At 36.3% G+C, this 20,897-nt stretch overlaps 1 protein-coding gene across 2 annotated transcripts in view; it reads left to right on the top strand.

Moving 5' to 3' along the window:
• The window catches only part of LOC148947908 (WD repeat-containing protein 43), a 41,943-nt gene continuing 21,046 nt past the window's right edge, over positions 1-20,897 (top strand). Inside the window, exon 1 of one of the 2 annotated variants that reach the window (XM_089095133.1) lies at positions 1-111. The gene's annotated coding sequence lies outside the window, so the exon portion shown is untranslated. Of the gene's footprint in view, positions 134-20,897 lie in introns of both variants that reach the window. The other variant, XM_089095134.1, reaches the window with a different exon arrangement.

The raw sequence follows: 20,897 nt of genomic DNA, 5'->3' as shown, positions 1-20,897 counted from the left end.
GTTTACAGTCACTTCAAAAGAAAAGAGTAAAAGCGTGAATAGGACCTGGAAACTGGAACTGGAATACACTGGGGTTATGAGTAAATTTACTTATTGACACTTTATTTTCAGGTAATTATAAAAATATGTTCAGGTAAATATGAATAAAAATTTAACCTATCTTGTTTTGATACTCTCTAGGCTAGTTTATGTCCTCTTCTGAAATCAGTAGTGTCATTGGATTCAGAAGACTACTAGCCTACCACTAACAACTCACTGCAGCACCAACACAGCTATGCACGCTCTTTCTCTATTCTAATCTTTTCAACGCCTTGCTCTTTACACCCTCCCAGGAAGTTCCCACCTCCTAAATCTTCTTAGGCCTATCAAACATCCCCCTACCCCAGCCAGTGATGAGCTGCTATTTGTTTAACCTCACAGTTGGATAGTTGATGATCTGCTTTCCATTTAGCCCTTGACAGTTGACAAAAAGGACAATCTATTACCCTTCATCTAGCCTACAGAACATGCCCTAGCTATCTCAACCTTTCTCTCATTATAGGCCTAGAAAGGAGGATTGAACTACACTTTTTGTGCTGCCTACTGTTTGATATGCAGTCATTCAGTTGAGGGTGTAAGTCTAGGAGCAGTCAGTAAAACTAAAACCCTCACATTTTGTAACTAAAGAAAAATTGAGAAGAATTGTAGGGTAAAAGACCTCTTTTTGGGAAAGACCACTTTTCTTTGGCATTTTGGAAAAATAGCAATGGGTGTTTGGACCACCCCTTTTTACTACAACATGAAGCAATGTGAGGGCAGTAACAAGAACCCACCTTTGGTAAATATCTACCAAATCATATTAGGCCTATTGACTTACAAATAAAGAGAATATACCACTTGATGCCTTTTTTTATGCTGATTACAAATATAATAATCATTTCTATCAGAAATGAATTTCAGCCCCCCCTATATATTCCAATTCAGGGTATATATTTCATCATTAGGGGGGGGGCGGTGGGAGTAAAGTTTAAACTTACCTCCCATTTACATTGGAAAAAAAATTTGCCATAATGTAGAAATATATACCCTGAATTGGTATATATAGGGGTCAGGGCTAAAATTCAATTCCAAAAAAATGATTAGGGTAAGACACCCAGTAGTTGGCCACCTGCCTATTCTTGGACATAATCTTTTATACTATTTTAATAACTAATTTACAATGAGCCGTTTGTATGTCCGAGTTTAGGCAGAATTGTCACTTGTTAGTAAATTCAAAAATAGGAGGCGCTGTACAAGTGAAACTATTTGAATTAGTAACCTACTTGTTCAGAAATTTTTCAGAAATTTTTTGATACAAAAATTAAGTTTCTAGCTGGTATAATACAGTAATTAGAGTAGTTTAAATGTCAAAAATTTTTCAAAGTGATTAAAGTGTCCGACTACTGGGTGTCTTACCCTATTATATTCGTAATCAGCATAAAAAAGGCATCAAGTGGTATATTCACTTTATGCATAAGTCATTAATACAATTTGGTAGATATTTACCCCGCCTTCTTGGTCAAATTTTCAGTAATGATTTGTCAGCATAAATTGAAAATATAGTCTCTGTTTTGAAAAGCAATTGAAAAGAAAAATTATATTTAAATATTTGTGATTTATAGAATAAATATCAAGCAATAAAAGTTACATTTCTAAAATCTGCTTTCTATCAATATATGAGTAAAACTGAAACACTAAACAGATATGAACATCAAAATAGGATAATAGATATTTCCAAAAAGAGGTTCCTGCAGGTAAGACAATAAATTAAAAATTTCATGTGTCTGACCTTAAATAATATTAGTAATAAACATACTGATGCATAGCTTATCAATTCCTCTTTGGTAACAAGATGTGAGGATTTTAGTTTTACATAATTTTGCTCAATTGGATACTGGTTTTTTACCCTATATACCAATGAAAAGCTAAAAATCTAAGCTATGCATCAATATGGTTATTATTAAAGTTATTTAAGATCAAATACTTAAAATTATTAGTTTATAAATATATCTACAAGGACCTCTATTTGGTAATACCAATTATCCTATTTTGATGTATATGTCCTTTTAGTGCTTCAGTTTTATTCACATATTAACGGAAAGCTAAATTTCTTCTGATTCTAAAAAATGTAACTTTTATTGCTTGATATCTATTCTATAAATAACAAATATTGAATTTTTTTTTCTTTTAAATTGCTTGTCAAAACAGAGACCACATTTTTAATTTATGCTGACAAATCATTGGTGAAAACTCTTTCCCAAAAAATGTTTTTGGGAAAGACCACTTTTTTTTGGCATTCCAGAAAAATAGTAATGGGTTTTTGGACCACCCCTTTTTACCACAGCATGATGCAATGCAAAGGCATTAATAAGAACCCCACATTCTTGGTAAAATTTTCACCAATAATTTGTCAGCATAAATTAAAAATGTGGTCTCTGTTTTGAAAAGAAAAATTATATTTAATATTTATTATTTATAGAATAAATATCCAACAATAATAGTTACATTTATAAAATCAGAAGAAAATCAGCTTTCTGTTAAAATTTGAATAAAACTGAAACACTGAAAGGATATATACATCAAAATAAAATAATTGGTATTTCCAAAAAGAGGTCCTTAAAAGCAAGTCAATAAACTATTAATGTTATATGTTTGATCTTAGATGACTTTAGTAGTAACCATATTGATACATAGTTCAGATCTTTAGCTAGGACCTATTTATTGGTATATACAATTCTTCTTCTATGGTAACAAGATGTGAGGGTTTTAGTTTTATATAATTTTGCTGAATTGGACACTGGTTTTTTACTCTAAGATGAAAGTGAAGATGTCATAATAATAATAATAATCTTTATATGTTCCCTTTATCACACTTCAATAACATGGGTAGTGCCAATTTAAGCACAAAAAAAAAGAAAAGCACAAAAAGACACAGCACCAAGAAAAACACAAATGATGAATCATGACCTCTACTTCAGGACACTATTGTTGTAACATCTGACATAGTAGGGCACAAATGATTTTAGATATCTTGCTGTTGAGTGTGTAGGCAGGCACTCCAACTGGTTTTTTCCCTCTTTCAGAGTTGCCAACCTTGTTCTGTGTGCATGGGTCTCTGAGGTAACTGAGGAAGGGTATCTTGATGTGTTGAGGACTTCAGGATGTCAGCTTCAAACTTCATCAGCATTTCATGCCTCCTTTCCTCCAGGGTTGGGAGCTTGAGTTGGCTCAGGCTTTGTTCATAGTTTTTATAATTTGGCCCAAGAATTATTTTGCAGGCTCTCTTCTGAAGTGTTTCCAATTTGTTTCTGGGCTTCTCTGTAAGTGATGGGTGCCAGGCAGGACAGCTCTACATCATTACAGGCATTACATAGGTTTTATAGCACAAAATAAGGAGTTGCTCTGTCATTCCATACCTTCTTAGATTTGCAAAGGAGTTTAGAAAACCAGCTGCTTTGCTGTGATTCTTCAGGAAGTTGACATGCATTACACAGCTTTTCTCAAGGCTTATCTGGAGCTTCAGTTGATCAGCTTGATGTTGAAGCTCTGCAACAAGGGTTATGAGCTGATTGGGTGTTTGTGAAAGGAAGCGCAGCAGGCTAAGCGAAAGATCATCTGCAAATTAATACCACTGTTTGTGTTGCCTCATCAGTCGGTTGATGACAATAACAAATAAGATTGGACCTAACTTGCTTCCTTGGGCAGCTCCACACATGATGTCTTGGAAGTTGGATGTTTTCCCCATTTTTGAGTTGTATGCACTGTTGATGACCAGAAAGGAAAATTGCAATGGTACATAAGAGAAACTGCAAGACTTCCAGGGCTGGGGCTTCATTGATCACAGTCTCATGATCAAGCAGATCAAAAGCTTTCACGAAATCAGAAATGAATATTTTAGCAAGGGCATCAGGGTTTTCTAGTTGTTCTAGTAGATCATGAAGTAATCTGACCAGATAGTGAGTTGTACTGTATCCTCAACAAAAACCGAACTGCATAGGATCGGTTTTGTGTTCTACTTCTTTAGCTTGCATCGACTGTAAAATAAAATCTTTGAAGACTTTTGAAATGATGGGCATCTTTGAGATTGGCCTGAGATTGGATGGTGAGGTTGGTGATGTTTTCTTTGGAATTGGTGTGATGTCTAGGTTTTCGAGTTTTTCTTGGACCTGGGAAACTGTAATAATAGGGATGGTTTCTATTGGACCATTCTGTAGTATAGTCTTGAGGGGAGGCTGTTGGTGGCAAATATCTGAAAAGTGTGCATTAATTGCTTCTGCAGTTACATTCTCTCCTTGCTGGTCCCTCAGAATGGGTTTAGACTTTTTCTGTCCCATTAGTTTCTGTACAGTTGTGTTGAACTTTCTTGGGTCACTGGCTGACAACTTAGCAAAAATTTGGTGTTCATACAGCTATTACCTTAAATTGCAGCTTGGAGCGAATTTAAGGATTTTCTATCCTTGTAATGCTCTGTGATGACATCTAATGTTTTTTTTGTTTGTTGTGATTTGCTTGCTACATTTGGGTTGTAGACTCAGCAGCTTCCCAGTTTAGAGGAACTCCTGCTGTTGCCAATCTTTATCAAGTCTTCGCTTGAAGGCAATCATCGAGTCTGCAGACACAGTATCTTCAGAGAGCTGATTCCACAAGTTGGTTATTTGTTAGCTGAAGAAATGGCTTCTCTCTTGGATAGAAGAGTGCTTCTTGAAAATTTTCATTGAATGTCCTCTTGTCACAAGGCATTCTGGGGGAGCAAGGAGACCAGGAAGAGTATTTTTTTAAATGACTTAGTGGGTTAGAATCATGTTGCCTTGCTTCCTCTGGTATGTGAGAGTAGGGAGCTTCAGATGACGCAAACACTCTTTGTATAGCACTTGTTTGAGGCCATCAACCATCTTAGTTGCTCTTCTCTGTACTTTTTCTAGTATTTCCCTGTCCTTCTTAAAATAGGGGGACACCAGGGACATTCCTATCTCAAGGCGTGGACAATCCAGTGCATTTTAGAGCTTCATAAATACTTTAGGACGCCAGCTAGAGATAGTTCTTTTAATAAGTCCAAGGGATTGGAAGGCAGAAGAAGATACAGATTTTGCATGGGTACTGAAACTCAGCCAATGATCAACAATGACTCCAAGATCTCTTTCTTCAGTAACTGCAGAGAGGGGGTTACCTTGGAGATGGTACTGCTGATGTGGATTATGTTTGCCAAAATGAATGACATGACATTTTTCAGCATTAAAGGAGAGGAGCCATTTATCAGCCCAGCTTCCAAGAATATCAAGGTCTGTTTGTATAGATTGGAGATCAGATGGTATAGCAGCTTTGCCAACAAGTTTTGGGTCATCAGCATAAAGTGTGAGGAGGTTCAAGAGAAGGTTTGGTGCATCATTAATATAAAAATTGAAGAGACTTGGTCCAACGATTGTCCCCTGGGGGACGCCACTTAACACAGTTATGGATGGCAATAAATGAGGAACACCTTGAGAATCATAGACCCTGACAGCTTGTGTTCTTTCTGATAGGAAACTCTGTATCTACTACATAGTAACACCATCAACAGCTACTGCCTTCAGTTTGGCAATCAGGAATTCATGACATACCCTGTCAAAAGCTTTTGAGAGGTCCAGGAGCACCATATCAACAGGAAATCCTCAATCCAGCAGTGATGTTTCATACTCGTATGTCTGTATTAGGTTAGTGTCCACAGATCTACCAGATCTGAAGCCATGTTCAGAAGGAGTTAGTATGTTGTTAGTTTCAAAGTGCTGAATGAGAGCTCTATTTACAAATCTCTCGAGCACCTTTACAACCGCAGAAGTGATGCTGATGGGACGGTAATTTTCAGCACAATCCTTGGGGCCTTTTTTTTGGATTGGCGTGACATAGGACGTTTTCCAATCTGTAGGTAGCTCTCCATTTTTTAGGGACAGCTGGAAGAGTCTGCACAGAGGAGAAGTGAGGATTTTTCTACACTCTTGAAGAAGCCTTGGGTGTAACCCGTCAGGTCCTTTGGACTTGTTAACATCAAGTTTATCGAGGCTAGATAAGACTATTTCTTCAGTAATTAACAGGCTAGGCATTCGGGTAGATACAGAATGTGATGGTGCTGCAGGGATGATTGGACAAGACCGAGTGGTGAAAGCGGAGGCAAACTGGACATTTAGTAAATTAGCTTTATCTATTAGCAACGAGTGCATTACCCCGCTATATTTTAGGTCAGGAATGGTGTGACGGTTAGGACTTTTAGCAAAAACATGCCTCCAGAAGGATTTGGGGTTTGCCTTGATATCAGTGGCAAGCTTCTCCTCATATTCAGACTTCAGTTTCCTAACTGAGTCCAAGACAAGATTTTGAGCCTTTGCATACCTTAGCCAATTTTCCTGTGTTTTTTTCTTTTTGTACCTTTTCCAAGCTCTGGCTTTCTTATTGATAGTCCTCTTTGTATCCTTTGTGAGAAATGGAAGTGTTTTTGGTTGTCTTCAATAAATAACATGGGAGTGCTTCTTTTCTGTTGACAGGAGTTTCCTTGACATTCAACCATGATGTGTTGATATCAGAAGTAATGAGCTCTGACCAATTAATTGATACCAATTCCTGCTGTATTTCATGATAGTCAATAAAAGTTTGAGGGCGCAAGTTAGTTTGAAGACGACTATTCATAGACAGCACAAAGAGGATAACTGAGTGGTTACTGTTACCAACTAGAGGAAGAAATTCATTTCTGATGAGAGAGTCTGGGTCACTCTTACAAGATCCAACAAGGAAGGGTTCTGGTCACCAAGGTGCCTTGTGGGTTTTTCTACCATTTTCAACTGGTGAAGGAAATTGTCAGATAAACAAGACACAAATGGTGAATCCTCACCGCCAGATGCGGGATGAACAAGTCCATCAGATGCAATGGTTTGTGATACCAAGGAAGCCATTCCATCAATAATTTTTTTAAGTGATGATTCACATTCTTCAAGACTGGGTGCGCTAGGGCTTCTGTAAATACACCCAATACAGACTTTTTTGTCATGAAGATTAATATCAAGCCATACACTTTCAACCCAAGGTACATTAAAAATAGGAAGGTTGATAACACTAACCTGGAACCTTCTCTGATGTAGACACCAACTCCTCTTCTGCAGTTTGGCTGTCCTAGATTAGTGAAGCACTGAAATCCAGATATCTGCAGCAAACTCTCAGTAGAAGGAACTGCAGTATACTTTGGCAGAATCTCCACTAAACTGGCAATATCTGCTGCCTCTTCTTTTAAGAGCACTTGAGTTTCCAGAAGCTTGTTCGTAAGAGAGTCAACATTGCTCGAGATGACATGTAGGGTGTTATTTTTCTAAGACTTTTGTGACATGCCGTCCAGCAGCAGAGGTCCAGGAGCTGCAACTGCAATAGACACAGGTGGCGTGGAAGTAAGTTCAGAAACGGCACTTACAAAACTCGAATTACTCGAGCTATCACATGACAAGAAAGTTCACTATGTAATTGACTAAGTTCATTTTCTGTAGAGGATACGCTTATATCAACACTTGAAGTATTATGAAACAAAGAAGATAACTGCAAGAAAACAGGGCTATTTATAGGTGAGGGACAAACTGTTAGATTTTCATTGCAGACTGGTTTGAGGCTGGCGTTGGAGTTTTTCAACTACGATGAACAGCTACGTTTTTGACACTATTTGTCCTTTGAAGATGATAAGATCTGTTTTGCCAGCGTTTTTTCGCCTCTTTAGCTCATCTACAAGAGCTTTACGTTTGTTATGCTCTGCCTTTGAAGCATCACCACAAAACTGAATGTCTTCGCGGAGTTCACGAGAACGGTTGATGATTGTCCTTTTGATGTCAAAACTTGGTACAGAGAAGAGGATAGGAGGCGGGCGCACACTTGCAGACTGTGGGTTTGCAGGGGTGGGTAGTCTTCTCACATTTGTAATACGTATGTCCTGAAGTTTATACTTCTGGCTGAGGTATGACTGGATATACAGCTGTTTGTCCGGTTGTGATGGGATACCATATGCAACTATATTAAGAGCTCTGCACTGCCTATCCCGCTCTTCAGCAAAAAGGTGCTGGACCTCACTGTCAAGATGTTGAAAAAAATCATTTTTTATGCTAGCAATCTCTTGTTGAACAAGGGTCTGAATCTCAGCACGCACATCAGAGATTGAGCATTTATTGGTGACCTGATGTTCAAGAGCAGACACCTGTGTTTTAATATCACTGATTGACTTTGAAGTTTCAGCTTTCAATGTAGTTTCAAGGTTTCTTACTGAGGACTGCACAATATCTTGCATAACAGCCTGGGACTTCTCACATCCATTGCAGAGAATTGCAGAAGAGTCATCATCAAGATCCGTCTCACACGTCAAACACTTATCACATCCTTTTTTGGGGCTGATATGAATTCTTTTTGAACCCCCTGTAGGTGTCCTGTCCGTATTATGAGTCAGTTGTTTTGGCGGCATTATTTGGTCAGTATTAATGTATCCTTTTTTTCACTGATTTTTTCTGAACAGACTGGTCACTTTTCACAGTGTTTAAAAGTTGTGCCTGCAGAATTTGTTAAATTTGTTCAATTGCACTTAATTTTCAACCACATTGTATAGCATCATTGTCATCACTGACTGATGAAGCAAAAAATTAACTTACTTCAAAGTCCATGTAAGTCAAATAAAACACTTATAAGGGCAACTTTAAATGTCACTGTAGGTTAATATACTTATAAAATATCACAAAATATGTAGGAAAATGTCTTTAACATATAAATTGGGCTTATAATCCTTTTTTCAACTTAATCAGGGAACAAACCAAACAGGTTCAGGCTATATGCTAGGCCTATCAAAGCTATGTTTCTCTTTCATTTATATTTTTCAGAGTGTGGCTTTGTCTCATAATGCATGTCTTGCTCTGCCATTGCTGCTTTAATTGTCAGAGTAACCCATGGTTTATTCTGTTCCTAATTGTAACATGCTGATCAGGGAAGAATTGTTCATACTCTCAAATTGTTTGTTCATAGAAGAGTTCAGCAACACTTTAAGAAATTTACAAATAAATTTCTTGTGAATTATTATCTCGATTTATCAGTAGTTGTACTGAACCAATCGCGGTCAAAATCCTCCTCAGGGCCATACTGTGGTGTTTCTTTTGTGGATGGTGAAGTTTTCCCCACAGTAGAGTGCAGACGGTCTGGTATCATAGTACTATCCTTTCCTGTTTAGCTTAAAGCTTATTCCAATAGGCAATGCAAAGCACTCCTCCTAAAGAAAAAGTCCCTCCAGATCCCACCCCAAATACTATGAATTTGATCTATTTATGCCCGATCTTGGCTGGTCAAGCTCACTGTCACAAATCTCACATGATATCTCAAATTCTGAGAAAAGGACAATGATCAGTGTTGGGGCTAATGTCATCATAGATGATAATGGGTTTCAAGAGGTCCTTTCTAAGAGCTCCAAAAAAAAGGAAAAAAACCTCCCCAATCAAAAGTATTTCCCCTCCCCCTGTCCAAGATTTTCCTTCCCAAAACTTAGGACTTTACCTCAAAATTTCTCCTAATACCCCCTTTGAAATAAAAAAGATTACTAAAATAAGGGTTGCAATTTTCAAATTGTTAAAATCAATGTTTTCTCTTAACATTCACCGTGATGGATCTTTGCTAATAGCTGTCCAAGATTAGAAATCAGCAGATATAATAATTAATCTAAAATCTCTTATGTATACCCCAATTAATTCATCTAAATGGAACCCAAAACAATCCCCAACAAAACTAGTAGTATATAATGTTCCCCTAGAAATACCAATTCAGGAGTTAAAAGAAGGGCTCTCTGATAGGGCTGGTAACACAATCCCTGAAGAAGATGTCACCCAACTGAGTAAGCCCAACTCTAATGGCCTAAAAACAAGTAGATCTTTCTTATTTACACTGAAGGAAAAAATTAATATCCCAGAAAAGTTATTCCTATTTGGGAAAATCAAACCGCACAAGGAATACAAGCCAAAGCCTATCCAGTGTCAGAAGTGTCTGAACTGGGACAAACAACAAATAAATGCAATGAAATTATCCTTGCCTGTGGCAATTGTAAAAGGTCCCATCCTAAACAGTTGACAACTTGCAAAAACACTCAGCCTACATCCATCAACTTTAAAGGCCCACATGAATCTACCAATAAATCACAATGTCCTGCATATAAGAAAAGAGCACTAATGCTCCAAATAGCAACAGAGAAGGCCATTCCATACCCTCTTGCAGCTATGGAAGCAAATGCTGCCCAACCACACCAAATAAAACCCAATGAAATCAAATAAAACTCCCAAGTCAAACACTCCCAATGCATCAAGTACCCCTTACAAAACACCATCCTTTAAGCCCCCTAGCTCACATCTCTATCAGAAAGGATCACCAAGCCAACAAGCCTCCTCATCTAGTGAGATGAGGTTGGCCCAGCCCCCCCCCCCAAGAAGAAACAAACCAGAAACACTACCAGGAATTAATTCCTTAACTGACAAACCGGATGCACAACCAAACATGCAGACCCCAAATATATGGTTATTCATTCTAAACTGTAATGTAGTTCTGGACATGAATATACAACAACAACAGAAAACAAAAATCATTGCTGAATTGGCAGAAATCTACATCCCTAATCTTATGCTCATTCAAGCAAAAAAAGATCTTGCTCTACTATTAACAAAGCTGAACATTGATACACAGTCATATGAAAATTAAATCAACAAAACAACATATCAATACTCCAGTGGAACATAAGATCACTTACAGAAAATAAGTTAAATGAACTAATATCCTTTATGAATAATAATTCCATTGATATTGCTTGCCTCCAGGAAACTCATTTAAACCAAAATCAACAAATTAAGTCCCTGGGATATACTATCCTGAGAAAGGATATATCATCAGAGAGAAAAGGAGGTGGAGTAGCTTTATTAATTAATAATAAAATACAATTCTGTGGCATCAATTTTCCTGATTTTGTAAATGATGTTGATACAATTGGTATCAGTGTTTGGCTGAATAATACAAAAACTTACATAATAAGCTTTTATAACCCTAATGGTCAAACTACAGATGTCATGGATTTCTTCAGCTATATAAATAATTCTAATATGTTGAAAAATATCATTATTTGTGGTGACTTTATTGCCCACAGGCTTTTTGTGGGGGAATAAATCAGCAAATAAAGCTGGTAAGTTCATTGAATATATGACTTCAAATAATAATGAATTAGCTGTTGCTACTCCTCCAAACCTGAATACATATTTCAACCCCAAAAGCAGCAGTTTCTCTACAACTGACCTACAAATTGGGTCATTGAATATTTTGAATAAAATTTATATAAATAAAATTGACAGTTTATATAATGACCACTTTGCCATAGTTTGCTCCCTAAATGAACCTGCTGAAACTCTATCATATACCTCCGAATGTATCAACACTAAAGCAAATTGGCCTATGTTCCAAAATAAGTTAAATGATGAAATTACAAGTTTCACCCCTAATTCATGCATTTCAAACGCAACAGTTGACACACATGCTAAAGTTTTGGCATCTTTACTAATAAATACATCTAATCATGCTATCCCCTTGACCACACCCAGGAAAACCTTCCCTAAACACATTCTCAGAGCATGGTGGATAAATGAGTGCCAAAATAAATGGAGAACAAAAAAGGCAGCTAGGAGAACATTCCTAAAAAAAAACCATCACCTACTACATATTTAAAAAAAATACAAGCAGAATCTAATCTAAAAAGAACTATAATAAATGCTATATATAGCTACTGGAATAATTTTGCAAATAATCTCTCCAGAGAAACACATGAGCCAATTATACACAAAGTCATAACTCACATCTATGGGAAAAACACTTCCCCCAACCCACTCCTGTATGAGCTTATACATAATAATACCCATTATGACTATGATAATGAAAAAGCTAAGCTGTTTGCCACTCTTTTTGTTAATAAGCTAACATCAAATAATTGCAGCAAAACCTCCCCAATTCCTATGAACCCAAGTACCAACCTCGCCCAGGATTTGAGTATGTAACCAGCCCATTTTCAAGCCAGGAAATGAACAATGCAATACATCATATTAGGACCAAGACTAGCGGCAGCTATGACAATATACACCCTACATGGATAAAGAATCTCACCCCTTCATACAAACAGGAACTTCTAAATTGTTATAATCATGCTTGGGCTTCATCTATGTTCCCCAATATCTGGAAATGTTCGTCCCTCCTACCAATCCTAAAGAAAAATAAACCCAAAAATAACCCCGAGTCTTATAGGCCTATAATGATTACTCCTGTGATGGGGAAAATAATGGAGAAAATGATCTATTATCAACTTCTCTGGTGTGTGGAAAAATTAATATGATCCCTCACACTCAAACTGGTTTCAGGAAACATCATTCCTCAACAGATGCTTTCATATTGTTAACAAATGCAATAAATGAATCATTCTCAAGAAATGATGTCCTAGTTGCAGCTTTCCTTGATTTTGAAGGGGCATATGACAATGTGAACCACCAAATCCTTTTAAATAAACTTGCAAACCTTGGACTACCCCCCAAGCTAGTATCTTCTATGAAATCTTTCATAGAATTGCGAAGTTTCATTGTTTGTGTATGTTCAGCCTCTTCACCCCAAAAGACAATAACCAAAGGCCTTCCTCAGGGAGCAGTCCTCAGCTGCCTCCTCTTTGCCCTATATGTATATGAATCTACAATATGCTGATGATCTGGTACTATGGTCATCTGGCAACACCTTTGAGATTGCACAGTCAAAGCTGCAAAAGTCACTTTTCCAATTTGAAAAATTCTCTCAACATTCAGATTTATCCATTGCACCTACCAAGTCAAAAATAATCCAATTTCACCATAAGCGAAATCATGTTAATGCAAGACACTCTAAATGGAACAACTATTCCAGAAGATAATCATATTAATTACCTTGGTCTCATGCTTGACCAAAAACTTAATTTTCACCTCCATAGTTCAAACACAATAAAAAAAATGCTATAGAAAAACAATTATACTAAAAAGACTTTTTTCCACTCCCTGGGGATGTAAGGAGAAAAGCTTACTCTAGTTTTATAAATCACATATAAGACCTCATATTGACTATGGGCTCATTGTCTATGGTGCATGTGCAAAGACCCAGATGCAAAAAATTGAAACAATACAAAATGATATAATACGTCTCATATTTGGTCTTAGGAAACCCACAAGCACCAAGTTTCTGCTTATGGAGAGCGGATTAACAACAATAAGGGAGAGACGTAGCTTTCTCTTGATAAAACATCTTACAAAAATTGAATCAAATAGCTCAAACACCCTACATAATTGGTTAAGAAATCCAGCCATGTATAGAGGCATTGCAGATGAGTATACCAATATTCAGAAGAAGTTCCCTGTACCCGCAAAGTCTATTGCACCTAATTTCCCCCAATCCCCTCCATGGAATTGGCCAATCCCCATAATAAATACTGATTTCTCAAAGTGGACTAAAGATTTAACCCCCATCACTTTTGTCCAGAAAAAAATTGCTGAACTTAATACAATTACTTATAAAAACCATTTCCAAAACTTTGTTGATGGGTCCAAAATGAATGAGAAGCTGGTGCCTTCCTTCCTCACCTGAAAATTGCAATGGGTGAGAGATTGTATAATAATGTATCTATAATGTCTGCAGAGTTAAATGCCATAATCATGGCATTAGAACGCATTAAGGAAAACCAACCTTTGATTGCAAATTCAAATAATATTATTGTGTATTCCGACTCTTTATCCAGCCTTGAGTTGCTGGCATCAGCTCCTCAGTATAAGTTGGACATTGACACTTATCATTGTCTCAGTATTATAGATAATCTTGCTTCAAGTGGCATAAAAACTTATTTTCAGTATATTCCTAGCCACTCTGGCATAAGTGGTAATCATCAGGTTGATGAAATAGCAAAAAATGCTATAAATATTGACCAGCCAAGTGGGAGACCAATCCCCGTTAGAGATATTTACCAATGGAGACTATCAGATATTATGTCTAATAAGAAAAATCCTACTCTTTCCCCCTTTCCCAATAAGTATTTTTCTAAAATTTATCATAAGATTTGTTCTGGAACAAATGGACTAAATTTTCTTGCATTCTTGTATCAGTTTCCTAATTCAAGTGGTTCAGTTCCCTTGTCCTCTCTTTGCAGGTATTGTATTATGAATAATGAAACAATTGACCACTGCCTATTTGAATGTAATATGCTGACGTCCGCACAACATACCTTGCATTGTAAATTGTTAAAGTGCTTCAAACACCACAAAATCTCACTATCAGCCAAGAGCCTAGCCAACTATACCTGCACACAGAGCACAGATATCGATATCTATCATCTTATATTTGAACTTATATTTATAAGTCAAATCATAATATAATAATATAATATAATAATAATATAAGTAAACATCTTATATTTGACGGGTCAAAAATGAATGAGGAGGTAGCAGGTGGTGCTTTTCTTCCTCACCTGAATATTGCAATGGGCGAGAGATTATATAATAATGTATCTATAATGTCTGCTGAGTTAAATGCCAAAATCATGGCTTTAGAACACCTCAAGGAAAACCAACCTTTGATTGCAAATTCAAGTAATATTATAGTATTCCGAATCTTTATCAAGCCTTGAGTTGCTGGCCTCAGCTCCTCAATATAAGCTGGATATTGACACTTATCATTGTCTTAGTGTTATAGATAATCTTGCTTCAAGTGGCATAAGAACTTATTTTCAGTACATTCCTAGCCACTCTGGTATAAGTGGTAATGATCAGGTTAATTAAATAGCAAAAAATGCTATAAATATGGACCAGCCAAGTGGGAGACCAATCTCGATTAGAGATATTTACCGGTGGAGACTATCAGATATTAACTTTAATAAGATTAATCCTATCCTTTCCCCCTTTCCCAATAAGTATTTTTCTAAAATTTATCATAGAATTCGTTCTGGAACAAATGGACTAAATTTTATTGCATTCTCATATAAGTTTTCTAATTCAAGTGGTTGAATTCCCCTGTCCCCTCTTTGCAGGCATTGTAATATGAATAATGAAACAATTGACCATTGCCTATTTGAATGTAATATGCTGACGTCTGCACAACATACCTTGCTTTGTAAACTTCTAAAATGCTTCAAACACCACAAAATCTCACTATCAGCCAAGAGCCTAGCCAACTATACCTGCACACAGAGCATAGAAATCGACATCTATCATCTTATATTTGAACTCCTAGAGTCGAAAGATCTACTGAAAGATATCTGAAAATATCTAATAAATATGAGGCAATCAAGCCAGTAGCTCTGTAGCCCACAGAGTGAATCAAAAGGAAATGGGCTAAATAGCATTACTGAAAAGCCCGCCTGCTGTTAAATAGAAAAAGAAGAAGAAATACCTTCTTCTGTAAGTGGAATATCTTTCTATGTCAATTAAAAGAAACTAAAGATCAACTTTATAAGAAATTTAAAATAAATTTTCTTGTGAATTATTATCGCTTCTAATCAGCAGTTGTACCGAACCAATCCTGCTCAACTCATCCTCAGGGCTATACTGTGGTGTTTCTCCTCCCCATAGTATAGTGCAGACGGTTTGATATCATTCTATTTTCCCTTCTTGTTTTAGTTTTTTTTTTGTTTAAAGCTTTTTCCAATAGGCAATGTTTAGAAGTCCTTCAAAAAAAAAGTCCCCCCAGATCCCACCTCAAATGCCAGTGAAAGTTCCATAGTGAAAGATACCCATCTTGGCTGGTCAAGCACACTATCTTAAAGTTCAAATGATTGCTCCAATTCTGAGAATAGGACAATGATAAGTGTAGGGGCTAATGTCACCATAACTGATGATAATGGGTTTCAAGAGGTCCTTTCTAGAAGCTCAAAAAAAAGAAAAAAATATCCACAACCAAAAGCATTTCCCCTCTCCCTGCCCAAGATCCTCCCTCCAAAAACTTAGGAATTTACCTTAAAATTACTCCTATTACCCCCTTTGAAATAAAAAAGATTACCGCAATAAGAGTTGCAATTTTCAAATTGATAAAATCAATGTTCTCTCTTAATATTAACCGTGATGGATCTCTGCTAATAGCTGTCCAAGATCAGAAATCAGCAGACACAATAATTAACCTAAAATCCCTTCTGAATACCCCAATTAATGCATCTAAATGGAACCCAAAACAATCACCAACAAAAATAGTAGTTTATAATATTCCCCCAGAGATATCCATTCAGGAGTTAAAAGAAGGGCTCTCAGATAGGGCTGGCAACTCAATCCCAGTTGAAGATGTTACCCAACTTGTCAAACCTAACTCTAATGGCCTAAAAACTAGTAGATCCTTCTTATTCACACTGGAGGAAAAAATTAGTATCCCAGAAAAGTTATTCCTATTTGGGCAAATCAAACCACACAAGGACACACAAGGACACAAGGACCAACTGGGACACACAACAAACAAATGCAATGAAATTCTCCTAGAGTGTAGTAATTGTAAAGCATACCATCCTAAAGAGTTGACAACTTGCAAAAACACTCAGCCTACATGTATCAATTGCAAAGGCCCACATGAATCTAAAAATAAATCACTATGCCCTGCAGATAAGAAAAGAGCTCTAATACTCCAAATAGTAACAGAGAAGGCCATCCCATACCCTTTTGCAGAAATGGAAGCAAATGCTGCCCAACAATACCAAATAAAGCCCATAATGAAACGAACCGAAACCCCCCCCAGTCAAGCACCCCCCCGGCTTCCCGGCCCCTGGATAAAACACCATCCTCTAAGCCCCCTCGCTCCCATCCCTCTCAGAAGGAATCACCAAGTCAACAAGCCTCCTTGTCCGGTGAGATGAGGTCAGCCTGGCCCCCCCTCCCAAGAAGAAACAGACCAGAAACACTACCAGGAATTATTTCCTTAACTGACAAACAGGATGCATAACCAAACATGTAATCCCCAAATATATGCTTATTCATTCTAAACTGTAATGCAGTTCAGGCCATGAACATACATCAACTACAGAAAACAAAAATCATTGCAGAATTGGCAAAAATCTACATCCCTGATGATATGCTCATTCAAGCAAATAAAGATCTTGCTTCAATTTTAACAAAACTGAACATTGGTACACAATCATATGAAAAATAAATCAACAACACAACACATATCAATACTCCAGTGGAACATAAGATCACTCACTGAAAATAAGCTAAATGAACTAATATATTTTATGAATAATAATTCCATTAATTTTACCTGCCTCCAGGAAACTCATTTAACCCAAAATCAACAAATTAAGTCTCTGGGATATACTATCCTGAGAAAGGATAGATCATCAGAGAGAAAAGGAGGTGGTGTAGCTCTATTAGTTAATAATAATATTAAATTCTGTGGCATCAATTTTCTAGATTTTTCTAATGATGTTGATGCAATTGGTATCAGTGTTTGGCTGAATAATATAAAAGCCTACATAGTAAGCTTTTGTAACCCTAATGGCCAAATTACAGATGCCATGGATTTCTTTAATTATATAAATAATTCTAACATGTAAAAAATATTCTTATTTGTGGAGATTTCATTGCCCACAGCCTTTTGTGAGGGAATAAACCAGCAAATAAAGCTGGTAAATTGATTGAGTATATGACTTCAAATAATAATGAATTAACTGTTGCTACCCCTCCAAACTTTAATACTTATTTCAACCCCAAAAGGGGCAGATTCTCCACAATTGACCTACAAATTGTGTCATTGAATATTTTGAATAAAATTTATATAAATAAAATTGATAGTCTATGTACTGACCACTTTGCTATAGTGTGCTCCCTAAATGAACTATAGTGTGCTCCCTAAATGAACCTGCTGAAATTCTACCATATACCTCCAAATATATCAACACCAAAGCAAAGTGGTCCATGTTCCAGAATAAGCTAAATGATGAAATCACAAGTTTCACCCGTAATTCATACATTTCAAACACCACAGTTGAGACACATGCTGAAGTATTGACATCTTTACTTATAATTACAGCTAATCCTGCTATCCCCAGGACAACACCTGAGAAAACCTACCCTAAACACATTCCTAAAGCCTGGTGGACAAATAAGTGCCAAAATAAATGGAGAATAAAAAAGGCAGCTAGGACAGAATTCATAAAAAAACCATCACCTACTGCTTATCTAAAAAAATTACAAGCAGAATCTAACCTATAAAGGACTATAATAGATGCTAAGTATAATTACAGGAATAATTTTACAAATAATCTTTCCGGAGAAACACACGAGCCAATCATACATAAAGTCATAAGCCACATCTGTGGGAAAAAGATTTCCCCCAACCCACTCCAGTATGAGCTTATACATAAAAATACCCATTATGACAATGATAATGAAAAAGCTAAGCTATTTGCAACTCTTTTTGTTAATAAGCTAACATCAAATAATCGAAGCAAAATGTCCCCAATTCCTATGAATCCAAGTTACCAACCACGCCCGGATCCGAGTATATAAGCAGTCCATTTTCAATCCAGGAAATGAATAATGCAATACATCATATTAGGACCAAAACTAGCGGCAGCTATGGCAACATACACCATACATGGATAAAGAATCTCACCCCTTCACACAAACAAAAACTGCTAAATTGTTATAATCACGCTTGGGCATCTTCTATTTTCCCCAATATATGGAAATGTTCCTCCCTCCTACCAGTCCTAAAGAAAAATAAACCCAAAGAGAACCCTGATTCCATTAGGCCCATAATGATTACTCCTGTGATGGGGAAAACAATGGAGAAAATGATCTATCACAGACTCTTCTGGTTTTTTCAAAAAAACAATATGATCCCTCACACTCAAACTGGATTCAGGAAATACCACTCCTCAACAGATGCTTTCATTTTGCTAACAGCTTTTTCCGCTTTCATAAAAGCATTCCGCTTTTATTTTTGATGTATATTAATGATCTCCCACGATGTTTGCAGGGAAATAATGGTCTTGCAATTTTATTCGCAGATGACACAGCTGTTTCTGTTAAAGCGAAGGATTCATCTACATTGATTCAAAATCTGTTTAACACTGTTAGTTCAGTTAATCGATGGTTTGTATCTAATTATTTAGTACCGAATTTTAAGAAGACTGAATTTATGGTTTTTGGTCATTCAAAACGTGCTACTAAAAAAATTTCATGTCAGGAGCTTCAAGTTGGTGAGCATAAAATACGTAGAGTTCAATCGTATCGTTATTTAGGAGTTTTTATTGATCCCCTTTTGTCATTTCAAACTCATATTGATCATTTAAGGGTGAAACTTTCGCAAAATATTGGGTCTATGTATCGTTTGCAACATGTTTTTCCATTTTCAATTTTAAAAATAATTTATCATTCTTTGATTGCTCCTTATTTAAATTATTGCACAATTATTTATTTAAATACTTTTTGGACGCATATAAAACCCCTACAGATCCTTCAAAATAAAGCAGTGAGAATACTTGGAAATTTTTTACATCGTCCATCAAAACTTAGAGATGCATCGGAAACTGAAACATTATTTCTTTTCTTGAATTTGTTAGATCTGAAACATATAAGAGAACTTAATATATCAATATGGCATTTTAAAATACAAGATCCTAGTAGTTATTTTTATGAAAAATCTCTGTTGATTCTGCCCCCTCCTTTGGCTCTTAGGTGTTCTGGAACATATCGAATTCCCTTTGTTAATTGTGAAAGATCTAGATTTTCAATTAGATACCAAATACCATTTATTTCAAATAAATATAGGCTGAAAGATAGAATTCAAATTGAGTCATTTCGGCAAATATCAGTTCTAAGGAAGAAAATATTAAAATTATGTATTGACCTGTGATGGTGGAATAGAATTTTTTTTTTATTATTATTATTATTTTTTTTTTGTTTATATTTGTTACCCATGTTGGGATAGCCTTCCATGCCCCACTTGTCCAGCGTTTGTTTTCTTTATGTTTGTTATGTTTTTTGTTTTTTTCTTTAACCAGGTTTTTTTCTTTCTCTCTTTTGTTATGATGAGGAAATGTTTTTTTTTTTTTTTTTTATTATTATTAATACCCAATTTTACGAGCTTTGCTCTCTGTTGGGGGTATATGTTTTTTTGTTATGTTGATTTATTCAAATAAAATCTTCTTCTTCTTCTTCTTCTTCCTATAGGCCCATAATGATTACTCCTGTGATGGGGAAAACAATGGAGAAAATGATCTATCACAGACTCCTCTGGTTTTTTGAAAAAAAAAACAATATGATCCCTCACACTCAAACTGGATTCAGGAAGTACCACTCCTCAACAGATGCTTTCATTTTGCTAACAGATGCAATAAATGAATCGTTCTCAAAAAATAATGTCCTATTTGGAGCTTTCCTAGATTTTGAAGGGGCATATGACAATGTGAACCACCAAATCCTTTTAAACAAACTTGCAAACCTTGGACTACCCCCAAGCTAGTATCCTTTATAAAATCCTTCATAGAAGTGCGAAGTTTCATTGTTTGTGTTGGTTCAGCCTCTTCACCCCAAAAGACAACAACCAAAGGCCTACCTCAGGGAGCAGTCCTCAGTTGCCTCCTGTTTGCCCTATATCTCTGGGACGTGAACCTACCCCACACGAACCTACAATATGCTGACGATCTGGTGCTATGGTCATCTGGCAACACCTTTGAGATAGCACAGTCAAATCTGCAAAAGTCACTTTTCCAATTTGAAAAATTCTCTCAACATTCAGATTTATCTGTTGCACCTACCAAGTCAAAAATAATCCAATTTCACCGGAAGCGAAACCATGTTAATGCAAAACTAACTCTAAATAAAACAACTATTCCAGAA

Source organism: Artemia sp. Qi Xiang Cuo, chromosome 10, assembly GCF_049724085.1.
Source record: "Artemia sp. Qi Xiang Cuo chromosome 10, ASM4972408v1, whole genome shotgun sequence".
NCBI classification, from domain to species: Eukaryota; Metazoa; Arthropoda; class Branchiopoda; order Anostraca; family Artemiidae; genus Artemia; species Artemia sp. Qi Xiang Cuo.
The sequence above is the reverse complement of the archived record's forward strand: the minus strand, read 5'-3'. Positions and strand labels throughout refer to the sequence as shown.